General features: G+C 44.0%; 1 long non-coding RNA gene across 2 annotated transcripts in view; it reads left to right on the top strand.

Moving 5' to 3' along the window:
• The window catches only part of LOC109283328 (uncharacterized), a 33,896-nt gene extending 16,636 nt beyond the window's left edge, over nucleotides 1-17,260 (top strand). Inside the window, exons 2-3 of one of the 2 annotated variants that reach the window (XR_009459931.1) lie at nucleotides 10,664-10,727; nucleotides 15,676-17,260. This is a non-coding gene — a long non-coding RNA (uncharacterized LOC109283328). Of the gene's footprint in view, nucleotides 1-10,663 lie in introns of both variants that reach the window. The other variant, XR_009459930.1, reaches the window with a different exon arrangement.
• The last annotated feature ends 323 nt before the right edge of the window (nucleotides 17,261-17,583 follow it).

Raw genomic sequence — 17,583 nt, 5'->3', positions numbered from 1 at the left:
AATCAGTTTAATACAGTATAACCTCATAAATCTGAATATCAAAAATCCAGAGTTCTCAAAACTCCAGCACTTTTTAAGCTTCCCCCTCCACTCCCCTGGACACGGAAGAGAAAGCTTGCACATGGCTGCTCCCACCACCATCCACCACCCTGCTCCACATGCAACCACTGTTCTGGGACTGGCCACCACTCCTCCCCGCCCCACTGGATGTGGAGGGGGAAATTTTACACATGGTGGCTGCCGCTGCCATCCACCTCCCTGCTCCGTGTGTGGTCACTGCTCCAAGACCAGCTACCTATGCCCCCCCGCACCACCACCACCACCCCACTCCACAACTGGCTGCCACTCTGGTTTAAAAAAACCCTGAATTTTCAAATTTCCATCAGGTGCTCGATCCTGAGCATGCCAGATTTATGAGGCTGTACTACATCCATCCAAGTTTATCTTAAACCAGTTTCAGCTATTTTGAAAGTGATTTATATGCACTGAACTTCTATTGTGTTACAGATTTGAATTAGTTTCCAATCATTTATATCAGTTTATTCTGTAATTTCTGTCCCTAGTCAAAAGCTATGGACCAAGTAATTTGGAAAGCTAAGTGTGCTCTTCTCCATGCAAATTGGGTTGGGCCTTGGTTTAGCCAGCCATTTGTGTAAATATTCTCCGTATTTATTCACTCTATAAAGAGACAAGCATGGGTGGAACAGTGGTTAAAGTGGGAAGGATTAAACAGTGCCTTGGGGAGGTGTGAATGATTTTTCAACCATGGTGTTTGATTTAAAGAGTAAACCTCTGTAGCAGAAAATAGTTGATTGTGATTAATTTCCACCCCCCAGCCCCCCAGGCATAGGAAGTACAGTCAGTGCAGAGTCCTTTGCTGGGATTTGAGAGACTTGGTTACTGTACTTGAATTTGCAACTGATCTGCTCTATGACCTTGGATAATTTATTTTTATGGGCCTCTTCCCTCCCACGGTTTGTCTGAATTGTCTTCTTAGATTATAAACGCTTCAAGACTGGGACTCTCCCACCATGCATTGGCACAGTGCCCAGAACAACAGGGTTCCCTAAGTGCAAACAAATAAGAATAGTCTAAAAAAAGAAATAATTAAGATAACACACAACAGTTCCTCTAAAGTGAGGCTTATAGGATTATCAGGGAGGAAAACAAGGGGGGCAGGATTCCTGAAATAAAATGATTTTTTTTGGGGGGGGGGGGGGACGTGAGGGGGAGGTGCATAGACCATGAGATTAGTTGTTCATTGGCCAGAACTGGGAACCTGTTTCTAGTCTACATTATCAGAAGTCTACATTATTGGGAGTACTCCAGAGCCTTTGGGATGCTTTCACTTAAAGGAGGATGGAGCTGGCTTTTGGAGTGGATATGGGGAAGGCAGTTGCATATTTGCAGGCTCTAATTTCTGCTTAAACTGGTTCTCCCTCTTTTAACACAAGAGCAATTTATTGTGCTCAACAGGAAAGCTTAAGTAAAAGTTAATTCCCTTCATATTATAAAATGTCCCAGTTCTTAAAGAGATCTTTCCAGAACCACCCATCCTAGCCTTTACACAAGCACCAAACCTCACCAACTTAATCACCAGAAGCAAACTTCCTATGGCCCAAAGCACACCAAATGGATGCAGACCATGCCAGGAACGTAAACGTAAAATCTGCCAACACATCTCCAACACTCCCACAGTAATTAGGGCTGTGCGAAGCTTCGTTCGCTAATTCAATTCAGCAGAGATTTGGCCCAATTCAGCAGCCGTATCTCCAAATCCAAATCGAATCAGGAGACCCTTTAATCTCTCCAAATTGATTCAGAGAGATTCGATGATTCGGACATCGACACAGTTTTATGGTTTTTCTACATAACTCAAGGTACCAGGCAGCTCGTGAATGCTGAAATGGTGGGGTGGATGGAGCACCCACAGGAGCACGGGGGAGGTCCCCAGTGTGCACAGCACTGGACATGGAAGTGGACCAGAAGCAGTTCTGGTTCCACTTTCAGGTCCCCCACATAACACGTGGGGGACACCGCCCTGCCCCCAGTTCAGTGACTGGTGCCTCCTGGATCTGGGGGGGCACCTGGGGTCCCCCCATGGCCAATCACCAAACTGGGGGGAGCTGGGGGGACCCTGAGTGCTCAGTGGCAGACCCACTTCCTGGTTTGCTACCATGCACGCGGGGGACCCCCCCCCCCCACTCCTGAGGGATGCTCCGTCTGCCCCACCATCTCAGTGTCCATGAGCCGCGCGTGGTACCTCAAGGTATGTAGAAAAACCATTTAAAGCTGTGCCTATGGCCAAATGGCTGATTCTCTGAATCAATCAAATATTCAGATTCAGCTGAATTGAATCAGGACAGTGACCCAAACCAATGAATTGAATCACTGTCCCCCAAATCAGGCCAAATCCAAATCAGAATCAAATATGGCCCACTTCGCACACCATGCCCCACAACTGAACCATCACCATTCCTGGATCTTACATCTACACCTCCAGAAATGTAATATATCTCATCCAGTGCACTTAATGCCCTGATGGAAAATCCATAGGAGAAACCAAACAACTGCATACCAGAATGAATGCACACTAAAAATCCATCAAAAACAAAAATATCCAATTACCTGTGGGTGCTTGCTTCTCACAAGACAACCACTCTTTCTCTAGTTTCTAAATTCTAATTCTCAGAGGGAATTTACAAAACGCCTTTCGTAGATGAGCCTACGAACTTCACTTCATAAATCTACTGGATACAAAAAATCATTGACTAAATATAGACATCGGATTTATGGCACATTATAACCTGCCTGCCATCTGATAACCCCAAGTAACCCCTCTACATTTTACCAGCTATTTTCTACCACCAGGTCAACATTCCCTCTCCCCTCCCCCCACTCCGCAATCTACCTATCTCGCACCTCTTGTCTCCCATTCCCTCTGATCCTCAATGCCACACATTTGCATTTTCACAGACCTGTATTTTGCATTTTGGCTTCTGTTCCACCCAGGAGAGTACACAAAACACCAGCAGCCTCTCCCTATGCCTGAAAAAGAGTGTTTGTGCCTGAAGGCTTGCAAAGAACAATTTTTCCAACTATTTAGATGGTCTAATGAAAGATATCACATTTGCCCAAATAACCTTGTCTATATTTTACCAGTTACATTCTATCACCTGGCAAACATTCCCCCCCTCCCCCCACCTCACCCCTGTACCTATTGTCTCCTGTCCCCTCTGATCTTCACTGCCATACATTTGCATTTTCACAGACCTGCACTTTGCATACTGGCTTCTATTCTACCCAGGAGAGCACACAAACAGCAGCAGATTCTACCTATGCCTGAAAGGGGGGTTTGTGCCTGAAAGCTTGCAAATAATAATTTTTCCAACTATTTAGTCGGTTTAATAAAAGATATCACATCTACCCAAATAACCCTGTCTGCCTCAGTTAAAGCAAGAAATTCTTTGGGTAATTAATTTTCATGAGGCTTCTATACTGGAAAAAGAGCTGGGTGAAGAGCATAAAATACTAATGATTTTCTCAGAGTTCTCTACTCCTTAAGGAAAAGAGCACTATGATTACTCAGTGTCAGATGGTATGAGGAGCAACATGGCAGGGCTATGTAATTCCATGCCCAGGTGGTTTAGTTCATGAAGTGTTGTTTTTTTAAATGAAGCTCCACAACTTGGTTCACAAAGGAGTGAAGGAGCCAATCAGTTACTTAAACGTCTGCCTCCAGCATGTGCTTCTGCCTCCAACATGTGGTTCCTACATCCTCATTTCTCTGTACTAACTGAATACCATCTTCTGATTCCATCTGTTTACCTACAAAGCCCCCCATAAGACAATCTATGAGCCTTTCACAATCATTAACTAATTCATCTTTCAACATTCCTGCAAGGCAGGGGACTATCATTATGCCCATTATACAGCTGGAGAATTGAAGCACAGAGAAACAAATGTGACTTACCTCAGATCATCCAGGAAACCTATAGCATATGTGTGAACTGGATTCTGATCAACTCCATATCACAAGTCCTTCTTTTCTATCTGCTAATCTCCAAACACATCTTAGAAAGCCCTAAACAAAGTTGAATGCTCAGTTTTGGTACTTCATGCACAACACTTCAACAGGCAATTAAGTCTAGGGCCACTGGGTTGGTACCCTCTTTTATTTTTAAGTGGTATATGTCAGGAAGCTAGCTGTAAGAAATATGCTCATTCATTGTGTGGCAGGGCACTGTGTGTGCCTGCCACTTTAAGGGCCTGGAGCTGGCAGCCACCAGGTGCCTGACGAGGGCAGCCATTTTGGGAGTTAAGGGCTGCCTATATAAGCAGGGCAGTCCGGCTGCCAGAGGCCAGGCAGCAACATTGCCTGGTTGGAGGGCTGCTGAGAACAACCTGGAGGTAAGGGAGGAGCTGCAGGGGATGGTACGGAGGCTCCTGGTCCTGGGCATGACCTAAAACTGCACCCTGCCGGGAGTGGGTGGTCTGGTGGGGCTCTCAGTGGCGCGGGAGCCCCCAGGAAATGCCAGGCCAGTTATCACCCCGATGGAAGGTGGGTCGGGTGCCTTAACCCCTTGCTCCCACCACTGGGTGGGTAACCCCGTTTGTTTGAGGGGCCCAGAGGGCAGACCCTGGGAAAGAGTGAGGGGCTTGAGACCCGACCCGGACGAGAGAGTACCCTCGACTGGCCCATGCTGGGGCCAGGGCCAGGAGGGTCAAAAGGGCCAGGGGCCCACCGCGAGGGATGCCCAAGAGCCAGGGGCCTGGGGTCCCGACTGGCCTGGAGGTGGGCCAGGGCTGGTAGCCGAAGGTCCTGGGGGGACCACACCCAAGAGGGGAAAATGGCTTTGGGGGGCTAGGTAGCCCGGATGAAGGCGGAGGTGCCACCTGATTGGAGGGATCATGGAGGGGTCTGGTAGGATGATTCTTGGGCCCAGTGTGGGGGCCAGTGACTAGGTGAACACCAAAATGCCATCTGCGAGGCTTGGGCTACGGTATTGGGGAGGATAGGAGCTGCAGAGAGTGCCCCCTGGCATTGGGGCACTAAAATGGGCAGCCTCCCGCTTAATTGACATCAATCAGTGAATCAATTAACATCAAGGTGTGGCAGGCGAGAAGGCGGGAGGTTGCCCCAAGATACAGGTGGGCGGGCCACGGAGATCGGCCCCGAGGAGCCCCCCTGTTACACATTGTTAGCCTCTTTGGCTGAGACTGTGCATTTGGAAAAATGGGGGAAGCTCAGAGCATCTGATGAGATCAACAGCACATGATTGATCTTCCCTTAGTGCTACTTCAAAAGCTGCACTGAAGGCCCTATTGGCTTGGCAGTGAACATGGTACCCAGCCAGTCTACAAGATGAAACATTTGGTAATCCAGCCATGGAGAAATAGAAGGTTGGGAAAGGAGAGAAGTGGCCTCTAATGATGGTCTCTTCCTTATGACCTAATCTACAAAATGAAAACTAGAAAATGAGTGCTGTAACCAAGCTAAAGGCTTGTTTTCCTTAAATGTCAAAAAGGTATAACCTCAAAATATTTTTTTGTAATCACTTGATTTCCATAATAAAGAACCCCCCCCCCCCCCAATCCCCTATTGACGAATATTGGCAAAATTTGGTTCATCACAATCCTTAGGACAAAGTCATTTGCCTGTTTTTTGTTTTTTTTTTAATAGAAACCCATTGTAAATCCTGAAAGAAATTGACATGGGTGATCCCAGGTACTCCATTAGAAAAAAACTGGATGCCTGATCAGTAGCTGAGAATCTGGCTGTGAGGTGGGCAAGAAAGGATCTGGTACACTCAGGCAGTGATACTAATCTAACAATTGTGGCTATGCTGTAGTTTCTTGACTCTTGCAATGTGGGAAGCAACCTGATGAGTGATGAGCTCCAGATGTTGGTTAGGCTTTCTTGTGCAATCTACAGCTGGTTAGTAGTATATTACGGATATTTAATCCCCTGTAGACTCTGCTCCTGACAGTAATTGCCAGAATCAGTGGTCTGAGGACAGTCTTTTCATGGTATCTTGGGACTTCTGTTTCGAAACTTGTCTGGAGTCTGAAATTAGAGGTGAGCAAATATTTAAAATAACAAGAGGGGGGGGAAAAATAGATAAACTCTTTTACACCTCCAGTAAAGTCTAGTCCAAAGGACTGATCGCATTTTAGAATCTTTATAATTTTATCTGAACCAATTGTACCACACTAGTTCAAGTCCAGCTAGAAGTTTATAACATGTGATGACTCCTCAGAAAAAACAGAGCAAACATTACAGAGTGGGGCTACTTGAATATGTGCTAAACTAAAAAGGCCAAATGAAGCAATGCTAATGGATTATTTCTTGTAGCAATAACACTTCATTTGTTCTCTTTAATGTATCTAGATTCCAAACTGTGCAAGGTGACAGCTCTGATAACAAACATTCCTCTCTGATAGTTACTCGGTAACACCCACCTCCTGCCAGAGAATACTGACTTTTTGTTGTAAGCTACTTCCCCTTAGATCAACTCATCAAAAGTACATAGAGAGAGAGGAGAAGAAAAACAGAAGTAAAGAAAATCTAATTTTGAACGTTGATTCTGAATTAAAAATAGCTTGAATATATTCTAGATGGTGGAGACACTGGGAAAAATCTGTATTATTTTTCTGAAAAATTATGCATCACTTAGCTTCCTCATTCTTTATTATTATTATTTCCTACTTATCATGAAAAGATCCAGTCCTTTCTGAGGAGGGAAGACTAGAAAGGAGTTACATTGAACTGTAGGTTTATTGGTTGCCCTGGATGATCCATCAAGGACTGACAGCATACAGAGATATAACGAAGGACCAATGACTGGTCATTAACATTTAATGTCTGCCAGTCAATGGAGGAAAATGTATAAACACAGTATGACTAAAGCTTGAAAGGAAGAATGGAGTTTTATCCCTTTTCACTACTGTTTCATTAGCTAAAACATAGGCTAGGTCCCTGCTTGTTGGAGAAGCTGAGCCACATGAGGATAGGAGAGTAAGAGGGAACATGACAACATTTTCTTGGGTGGGAAAATCCTAGGTTATGTTGCTAGGGGTATCTTTATTGTTTAATTTTTTACCTAATTAATGCAACATGCAAAAACAGGGAGCAGGAAACAAAATACAGGTCTACGATCAGTATTTTCTTAAAGTTGAAAGGCCTGGATCTGGCCTGTGGAGCCTTATCATCCAGCCTATATGGCTCCCTGCAGGTCTAGAAATTTGGCAGCAGGGAAGCAGTGGCAGAGTTAATTGCTTCTGCTTTATTCCAATCTGTATTCCACTAGACTCTTGAAACCAAGACAATAAATGCTGCTACCCCTCTCTTCCAAATCTCTGGACATATGAAGAGCTCCAGCCTGGGAACCACTTTTGTGGGGGGACACAAAAATAGGCCCCACCACAGCAGCAGTGGACCATGCAGCCACCATTGACATGGCAGAAGCTGGTGCTGCCCCAAGTGAGGAGCTGCCCTGCTGGGTCTTGGAGGAGTCCCAGAAGCCAGATGACATGATACCATGCACTGGATCAGGACAGTTCACAGGGCTGGTCAGAGGCCTGATTTGATTCATAGGGTTAGTCAATGGGTGCAATCCAGCTACAGACTGTGCCTGCACACTGGCCTGATCTGGTCCACAGACCAGCATTATGCCACTTATCTGGTTCCTGGGACTAGATGTCTTGAGCATCACTAGTTTATAAATAAAAATATTTTCAAGAAGAAAATGTTTAGCACATTATGAGTGGGTTCAAGCTAGAGGCTTTTTCTTGGTAAAGAGATGAAAGAAGGCCTCCACATCCTAGGTCTCTGACAACTCATCCCTGCACTGCTTTTTGCTCCTAAGTGGAATGTCCATACAGTTCTTCTACAGTAAAGGCTCATTTTAAAACATAAATACCTTACATGGGGTATTTTCTTAAAATAAAGCTAATGGTCCAAAGCTTCACCCATATCTGTCCTATGACTAACTCACAATGTATGCATCTTGTTTCAAGACTGCAAGTCTCTTCTATCCAGGAGATGAATAGCTCTTATATTTTATCAATGGGCAGCCTACTCCTTTCCCAATGGCCAATCCCATTCTACCCCACAAGCAGTTGGAGCCTACCATGGACAGCTTTTCCTACCCCTGTTCTTTCTGGGGAAGTACATAGCTCTCTGTTCTTTCATGAAGAACCTTTCATCCCTGTGTCATGTAGAGAGCCAGGCTACTTCATGGAGGGAGGCGGGGAGTGAGGAGAACAAGAAGGGGCACTTACATTTTTGTCCAATAGCCTCTTGTTTAGAGTATTTTTTTGGAAAGAGGGAAATCCAGATTCAAGGGCCTTCTGATCCAGAAGGGGGTTTAATTCACATTTCCTACTTCTCAGCCAAGTACCCTAACCACCAGCTTCTGCCTTGGTAAGACAGTAGCCATCCTTCAGTCTCCTGTTGAAGGTGGACCCTTGGGCAACCAGGAATGAAAGTGTCATAGGCTAAAAATGAGAGAAAACAAGTAGAGGCATAACTCTGGGTATTTCTGTATGACTTCATTCCTGAGACTGGATCCATTGCCAACAAAATAAGCTCCACCAATTTACTTCCACTTGGTACACCAGCAATGTACTACCAACCTCTGATGTCTTTCTCTCACCTGCCATGCTTTGATGTATGGTTTTCTTTATATGAAACCTTGGATGTTGGATAGAAGTTGGGTGATGACTCTGCAGGGTCTTTCTTTGTGGGGCTCTTCCTCCCCTTACAGGCCACTCTACCCATGTCCAGAATGACACACTCCAGAGCCTGGGTCTTGTGTTGGCTAAAGATGCCACTGACCATGGTCTTGCTGGTCACTGAATAAGGTTTAAGAGCTAGGCTCCATCATTTGGGATTTCTAAGTCCATCCTTGAATCAATTCCTTGCAGACTCCAAGGTACATTAATTAATAAGCCCCTTTAGAGTCTGTGAGGCATCTGTCTTACATCAATTCACCCCTGGTTCCTGGGCTAATTAATCCCAATTGTTTTATTAAGGGTCCGGGTCCATTAGATAATCTATTGGAATCAGTTCATCCCAGATTCCTAGGTTAATCAAATTAAATCAGCCCCACACAGAGTCCATCAATTAATAAAAAAAACAAACCACTAAATGAATTCCTTCCTGGTTCCTGGGTGAATCAAATTACCTCTGTCCTTCAAGTGTTCATGAGGCAATCAAACTAAATTAATTTCTCCATGGTTCAGGAGTCAGTCAGCCCAAAATCAGTTTTACTAGGATTTCTATCCTGCCTTCGCTTCCAAAGGTCAGGACCACTGCCTTCACAGGGAAAGAGGCTTTCCCTCCTGCCACCTTCCCAGCATGTCAAAAGGGGAACATGGCTGCTCCCAAAATGAAAAGAAACAAAGGAAGAGAGTGAACATCAAAGCAGCATTGCCCCTTTAAACTCATAGTCCCACACACACTGGCTGCTCTCCCACTCTCCCTCACTTCTGCTGGCTTCTGATGCCTGTCTCTGCTGCTTCACTCTCTGCTCACCTATCCTGGAGCAGCTCCTCAATGCAGCATGTCCTGGGTTCTTTCGGTCATCTTTCAACTACCTTGGCCAGTGTGCTGGCTTGCTTCTCCTGTGGTTGGCCATCAGACATTGTCAGTAGAGAAGACTTCTAGTGTCTCTCTTCTCTGAAAGCTGTGGCCCTCTCCCAGCTGTCCCTCTCTGGGCCTGTAAATATTTGCCCTTGTGCTCCCCCTGCCAATCTGGAGGGAACATGCACTGCAAAAAAAGCAGTGGCATACTCCGAGATCCAGCTATACTTCTCCCCCACACCTGTGGTGAGTGTTTCATGTTCATGACTCCTGGGGGGTTTCTCCTGCCCCACTCTCTTCCTTTCACATAACAATTAATTGCATGGGAGTGGTATGTATGAGGTAGTAGATGCTGCATTCTTTTCTACATTCAAAATAATATCCATATCATGCTAAATAGCACTTGACCTTCACTCTCACTTAACACTTTCCAAAATCTTTGGATCCTGAGTGCTCATACCTTAGGTAGGTATTACCACCCACGGTAACAAAGCAGCAGTGGGGACACCCACAGCTGGACCCACATCCTGGTGAGCAAAGGAGGCAAAAGGGTCTCTGGTTTTCCGTGATAAAAATACATAACAAAATCAAATGCCAAAATATATAGGCATTTATAATTTATTTTATTATAATGATTGGGGCACTGGTAGGCTTCTAAACTGCTTTAAAATTGTAAATATATCAGTAAAGTATTGTGTTCAACTGATACATACACATATATATATATATATATATATATATATATATATATAGTGGCATTTCAACTGCAGAAAAACATGGATTGGATTTGGGGATTTCTTTCAGAGAATTTGCAATTTTTAAACAGAGAAAACCAGGATCCCTGCTTAACAGGCAGTTTCAATGCAGAGCTGCACCACTGGTTTCATAAAATTGAACTGGATGTCATATAGCAAGCTGCCTACAGCATATAGCAAGCCTTATACAGCAGAGTTCTAGTTCACTGTGAAATGTTTTCATGAAGCCTCTGAATGGCACTACTTCCTCAGCTGGTAGCCTGAGGAAGTTAACAGGCTTCTAGAGTACTGTTCTAAGCCAGGGCTGTCCATCTCATTTCAGATGGCAGGCTGGATCCAGACTCCAGGGCATCTCATGGACTGGATAACCCACCTCTGGTACCAGGGTGAGTGGCAGCAGTGTTAACCCCCTGCATACTGACCATCCCACCACTACTTGCCCCACTACCAAAAGGGATCTCCAGCATGGTTCTTGACCCAGAAGTTCAGCAGTGAGGCAACCAGCACCTATGGGGTTAATGCTTCCCCAGTGCAGCTCTCAATCTGGAAGTTCTGCAACAAGGTGAGTGGTAGCATCATTAACCCCCTGGGTGCTGGCTCCACTAACACAGTCGTGAGGCTCCACAGACAGTTGTGGGTCTTTAATTCTGTTGTTGCCCACCCCACCACAGAATGTTCAGCCTCATGGATCATGATTTAACCACTCATAGACCACATGTGGCCCATGGGCTGCCAATCAGACAGCCCTGTTCTAAGCAATTCTTTGATCTGCTGCAAAAGGAGAGAAATCTAATCAGCTCTTTAACTGGGTACTGCGGTAGAACCTGAGTACTTTGTACATTTAGGTTCCAAGCCCCCCAGTAAAGATGACGGTATACAGAATCACTCCAAACAGCTACATGGGTCTGCAAAGGTAGTCCAGCTGTTTGTGGAGTCTTTTATTTCAGAGGCTGCCACTTCTCCCCTTAGCTCTGTAAGCCCATTGATGAGTGGTAGCTGGTCAGAGAAGTGAGGCCCTCTGAAACAAAAGCTCTGCAAACAGATGAGCAGCTCATGCTTAACTTGACAATCTGCACATTAAGTGTCACCTAAAAAGTGTGCATTTACACTACTATGCATTAGGGCCGCCTAATGCTCGTTAATTTAAGTGGGCTGCAAACCACCTAGATGTGAATAATCTGGGTTCTCCTGTGTGCCCTGCACAGATCCAAACTCCACTGTTCTGCTTCTGACCATCTACCATCTTTCCCCTTTGTCCCCCCTAGCCCTCCCCCACCTTTCCTCCATCTTTCTTGGGGCTGAAATGCAGCTGGTGCAGATTGGTTTACCCCTACTGAAGCCAAGGGAACTATATGGAATCCTTGAATTTCCTGCGGGGGGGAGGGTTTACTCTCAAATGTTATCAATATAAAATATAAAAAAAGCATCCACTATATATTGTAGAGCCTGGACCATGCCTATCAGGGTGGTCCACAACCCATTTAACTTGCAGCAAGTTGTCAAATTAAAGCTAAGCCACTCAGCTGTTGACTGTGGCTGCATGCTGGCTAGTTCTTCATCTTCGCAGGAAGGCAAAGCAAAGTATCTAGGTTCTACTGCATAAGTCCAATTTAGTCACTCATTACCACAGCTGCTCCCTAATCTCTCTAACCATAGACATCTCTGGATTATGCTCCTGATTTGATGCCTATACACTTAACTGATTTCTGCAAACAATCCTCATGCCTGGCTTTTTACAATTTGCTCTGCCTTCCTAACTATTCTGTTTACACCTAAAAATGAAATTAGGCAGGGACAAGAAATTATTTTGTACAGTAACTGATCTAAATTGTGACTAAACTGACCTACAGTGGAAGAAGAATATTGATCAAACTGGAATATACCAAGAGGAGAAAAGCACACTGCCCTTTACTATATATTGTACATTAAAACATAAAGAATGTGCAGGCTTCTTCGAACATGTGCAGAGCATGGTGTACCCAGAGCTTGACTGTCCTTACCCAAACAAAACTCTCCCCTGAAGTCAGCTTAGCATGGAGGTTTCTATAACTACAAATGAACAAACTGTTCGCTACCAAGGCTGCCATTGTTTTGTGGCATGAACTGCTTTAATCAGCTCTTTAACATACCTGAAAATTCTTGACACTGAGTATTTTTCTGTATAATATTTTTCAAGGCACAGTGGTTTTGGAATAGAAAATAGGGATAGAGCATTAATTTGGGATTTGTGCTGACTCAGTCTGAGTTGCAACAAGGTAAACCAGAGAGACTGATCATGTGTGAGTTTTAAGTGTGCACCGAGCTGATTTTACACTGCTGCTTTGCACTGGACAAAACCCTTGTGTAGATGTGCTGTGCCTAGCGTGACCATAAATCCCCATGCCAGAACAGTCCCAGATTTTGGAGACCAGTCCTGCCTGGCTGGTGAAAATTAAAATGAGTCCCAGGCACAAGGGGTGCAGTCGAGTGTGGAGGCAGAGTGGCATGAGCTCTAAAATAGGAAGCCCTAGCAGACAGCAAATTTGCCCTAAAATAGATTAGCTTGACAGCTGAATTATCATTAAAAAGGGGAGATGATTGTTAACACTTGTGAAGTAAAGAACAGTAGGTCATTAACAGGACATTAACTCCCTTAGGAGCCTGAATAGTAATACCAGAGCTGCACCATGCCACCCAACACCCACCTCTGCCTGCAGCAGCACCACTAACTTGGAAAAGGGGGTGGAGGGAGATGAGCAGTGTCTTGGATTTCACATTATCCCATATGGTCACCCTAGCTATGCCACTGTAAAAGGGCAGAGGGCTCAATGCTCCAGAAGGAGGCTGCACAAATTGAGGATGTATGAGGCCCTGCCTACGTTAGATTGTTCTGGCTTTCCACCACCTCACAACCCCTAGAGTCACGATAACAGCCCTGTTCTAAACACAGTTACATTGGTGGTAGTGCTGGAGTTTATAAGGTACCCAGGGGTTGTTGGTGTTCCAACCACCAAATCATCAGAGCAGGTCTCAGTAGCTTGGAAGGGATTTTCAAAGGCCCACAGGTGTCAAGGATCCATACAAAGAGAACTAATTGTCCTTTGTGGCTTTGAAAATCTGCCCGATAGTTGTTAAAAAGTCAGCAATTCTTTGCGCTAGCGTTTCTGGCATTGATAAGCATTGATGCAAACAGTGCAACTGCCCCCACCTTAGTAACAATAGGAAACATTACAGAAGAAAACCACTTGTATAGCAGAAGCTGAATAATGTTATTTTCCTTGCATGTATGTCCCCACCTGTATATGGTATTATATACTCTATTTGTGCAGTACTATTCCTCTGCATAGTCATGTTGTAGAATCCTAGGTTTCACCGGTTATTTTGCACTCATAATTACTTAGTTTACGCATACAGCATAGGTCAAATGTTTTGAGAAATTAGCCCAGATAGGATCGAGTTACCAGAGACAATTTCAGCTTTAAAAGAATCTCTCCTTGCTAAAACTTGGCTGTCCTTGTTACAAACAATATCTAAGATCGTAATAACATGGGCACTTGAACAGTATGGAATAACTTATTACAGTAGCCACATCAGGCCCACTGGCCTCACACTCAAGGAAATACTCATTTGCTTCTATGCCTTCCAGGTGTATGCTATCCACAGCTCAGTCAGACTAAAGCATCTTCATTCCATGGCTCAATTCAATAAGGTATTGATCACTTCAACCAAGTATTGTTCCAACAGCTCTTGAGGTCAAAGGAAATCATGAGGGAAGTGAGCACCTAACAGCAGTGCTCAGCACCTGGCAAAAGCAAGCCACAAATATGTCCTGAAGCAATAACAGAATAAAAACACAGAATAGGGTGTTCAGCAGTAAACAGCTTTGGCCTAATTTAGCTCCCACTGCAGTCCAGTTTTACTGCCCTGGGCAGCAGTGGTGGCAGGGGCAGTGAGAAAGGCCAAGCTAGTTGCAGCATCAGTGGCTAAGCCAATAATGGCAGTTTCTGCAGTTCTTGTGCCTTTCTAAATAGACTCCTGAGGCTGGTACCCCTGTTGCTCACCCTCCCATTACTCTACTGGTGGAAGCAGACCTTTTTAACTTTTTAGACTTTCCTAATTTTCTAGCTTTTATTAGAGTGCAGGCTTTTTGTGTAGGATTTATTACCTGAGCACAACAGGCCTCTATTCTTGGTTGGTTCATAGGTATGACTCTAATAAGCATGAATAATATCAATTAGAATAATAATTTTTAAAATTCTACCCATGCTACACATTTGTAGCTTTAATCTTATGCTATTGGTAGTAACTGAGCTACATTGTACCTAGGGACAAAAACTGGATCCAAGCTAAACAAGTTTCTCCTTTAGAAAGACAATTAACAGCTGGTCTCTGTGGAGCCTTTATCACAAAATCAATAGCAGTCAGTTCTGATTTGCCTTGTTCTTCTTTACTCTGCAAAGCTTTTGTTGTTTATAAAAATGTTTATAAGGCTGGTGGTTGCATTGCACTTAAAACAATGGGGACTGGCTGGTAAAAACAATCAGATTTAAGGCTATGATAACAGGGAGCGTCTACACGAGTGCTTTAATACACAGTAGCCTATTTTACTGCACATTAAAGCAGCATGTAAAAAACATGCTATTATGTTAATGCATGGTAAAATAGACTACTGTGCATTGTGTCACCTAAAAAGCATGTACTTTCGCTACTGTGCATTAGTTCAGCCTAATGTGCATTAATATAGTACCTCACATTGGAGGCACTAAATTTAATGTGCATTAGGAAAAGCACATTAATGCACATGTAGACATTCCCACAGATATGTGAAACCTAGTAGATTTATTTTGTGAAGAGTTTGACAGATCTTTGGTTTGGGTCATTGACTTGTATCTCCTTGAAGTATCAGGGGCATGTAAAAAATACAAAAATATGAATTGAAACTCAGTTCAAGCTACCAAGTTTCACTTCCAATTTTGTAGAAATTATGTGATTTTTGGTTTTGGTTTTGGCTCAGAATCATAACCTAGGACATGTCCTGTCTTAGGTTCCACATTGATTGGCACAATAAGCCCAGTGCTGCTAGGATGATTGTAATGAAGTACTGGTGAGTCCTTTGTAGGCATACTGTATCCACTTCTGGAGCTCACACATGAAAAAAGAACTTAGAAGAATTTGAGAGGGGTCTAAGAAGAGTCACAAAAATAATTTTATGTCCAAAAAAAACTAGCTTCCTCAAACAGGTTAAATCCTTTTATCAAAAAGGAAGGTAAAGAAAAACTTTAGTTATGGTCTGTAAGTACCTATGAGGAGAGGAATGGAATTTCTGATACTAATTAGATCTTTATTTTGGCTTAGAAAATCATAACAGTATATAGTTATTGGCTGCAGCAAGAACATTTCCTTGATATGATGATGCCAGTCTTCCAGTATATGGAGAAGCCATCAGTGAATCCATAGATGACCGAGGAGACAAATCTGAGATCTGCATATTCAACTGCTGACGTGACATATAGTTCAGGGAGGAAGGAGCAGAGCCTGATGATGACAGGTCACAACTTTTCCCTCTTTTGTCTGTTTGCCTCCATTTAGGCAAGTGTGTTTGAAATAATAGATGTGTTGTCATACATCATGGCACCGTTGGGGATGATTCAGTGTTTGAGTCTTCCAGGTACTGACATTGATTAATATCACATTTCTTCAGATTGACTTTCAAGGAGTCCTTGAATCTCTTCTTTTGCCCAGCTCTAGAGTGGTGACCATCAGTGAGCTGGAGTATAGAATCTGTTCTTAGAGCTGATTGTCAGACATCCTGATGACATGCCTGTCCAATGGAGCTGGTGCCATATAAATATGGCTTCAAAGGTACTTGTGTTTCCTTGATCCAGAACCCTGGAGTTTGTTCTTCTGTAGCAGAAAGCCCCCTTTTCTCTTGCCTGCATTTGCTCTCCCCTCTTTGGATATGTTTCTCTTTTTCTACCTTTTCTTCCTTCTTCTCTCTTTCACTTTAAGATAAGGAATTGTGTTTTAAAATTTGTGTGTGCGCATTTTGTATCTCCCCTTGTAGTTTGGTATTTTTATCTGTTTGTGTGCCATGGCATTTGTAGCTTATATTTTATACTCCTCACCTTTCAACTTTCAACTGAATATGTTTAGTTTCATAAGTAAATTATACATTGTAACAATGTTAACAAGGGCAGGAATCAAACTGCTCTTCCCTGTTTCAGGCTGGCCTCTAAAAGAGTGAGTGAATCAGTGATTGAATGTGTAACATAGTAGCAGGCAGCAATTATCACCTGGAAGCTGCAGATCAACCAACGGAAGAACTCAATAGAAGACAATGTAACAACCGGGAAATCTCTAAACGTCACTGATCAAGGGCTAGAAGCCCTGGCCTGAGTTAATCAACGCCAGAGACCAACTTTTGGGCTGAGTATCTCCAGATCAACTGCTCCCAGAGCCCTATTCTAAATTCATCAACGGACTCCCAAACCTGCACGTACATGCGGACAACCCCTGGAGCTGACAGATGCTGTCCAGTAGCCACCGAGGGGGGGGGGAAGTCCCACAAGGGTCAACGACCCCTGGATTGGGCAAACCTGAAACCTGGGGAGTCACCAAAGTCTGCCAGGGACAGATAAAAGGCAGTGAAAAGTGACCCTCAGTGGCACTCTCTTGATCTCGATCTCCAACTCAACCAGACTTGTCCAGCCAGAAGGACCAGCCAGCGACCCCCTTCTGGAGAACAACACCATGCTGAAAGAAGCCTCGACTGGCCATCGGCGGCAGACTCCAGCGCTTGTAGGATAGGTATACCTGACTCTGTAGCCTGCTACTGTGGGTGTGTGTATGTGTGTGCATGTGTGTGTGTGTGTGTGGGGACCAGCCCCAAGGTTTATGATTACAGTATTTCAATCTGCCTAATAAACTAGAATTTTAAGGATCCCGAGTTGGACATTTGTAGCCAACACTTCTGTCCTTCCAGCTGATATGGAAGATTTTCTAAACACATTGTTGATGGTAGGTTCCAAAGCTTTCAGGTGCCTCCAATATGTCGTCCAAGTTTCACAGTCATGCAGCAGGGTAGGGATAACAACAGTCTGAGAAGTTTGGTTTGAACCCTGATGTCCTGATCACTGAAGACACAATTTGAGAGAAATTCAAAGGCAGCACTGGCAGATTTTATGTGGTGTTGAATATAATCTTCTATGTTTACTTTCTGGGAAAAGTAGCTGCCCAAGTAAGGGAAATATTCAACATTCTCTA

Source organism: Alligator mississippiensis, chromosome 2 (genome assembly GCF_030867095.1).
Source record: "Alligator mississippiensis isolate rAllMis1 chromosome 2, rAllMis1, whole genome shotgun sequence".
Lineage (NCBI taxonomy): Eukaryota > Metazoa > Chordata > Crocodylia > Alligatoridae > Alligator > Alligator mississippiensis.
Note: the sequence above shows the minus strand (reverse complement) of the source record. Positions and strands in the feature narration are given on the sequence as shown.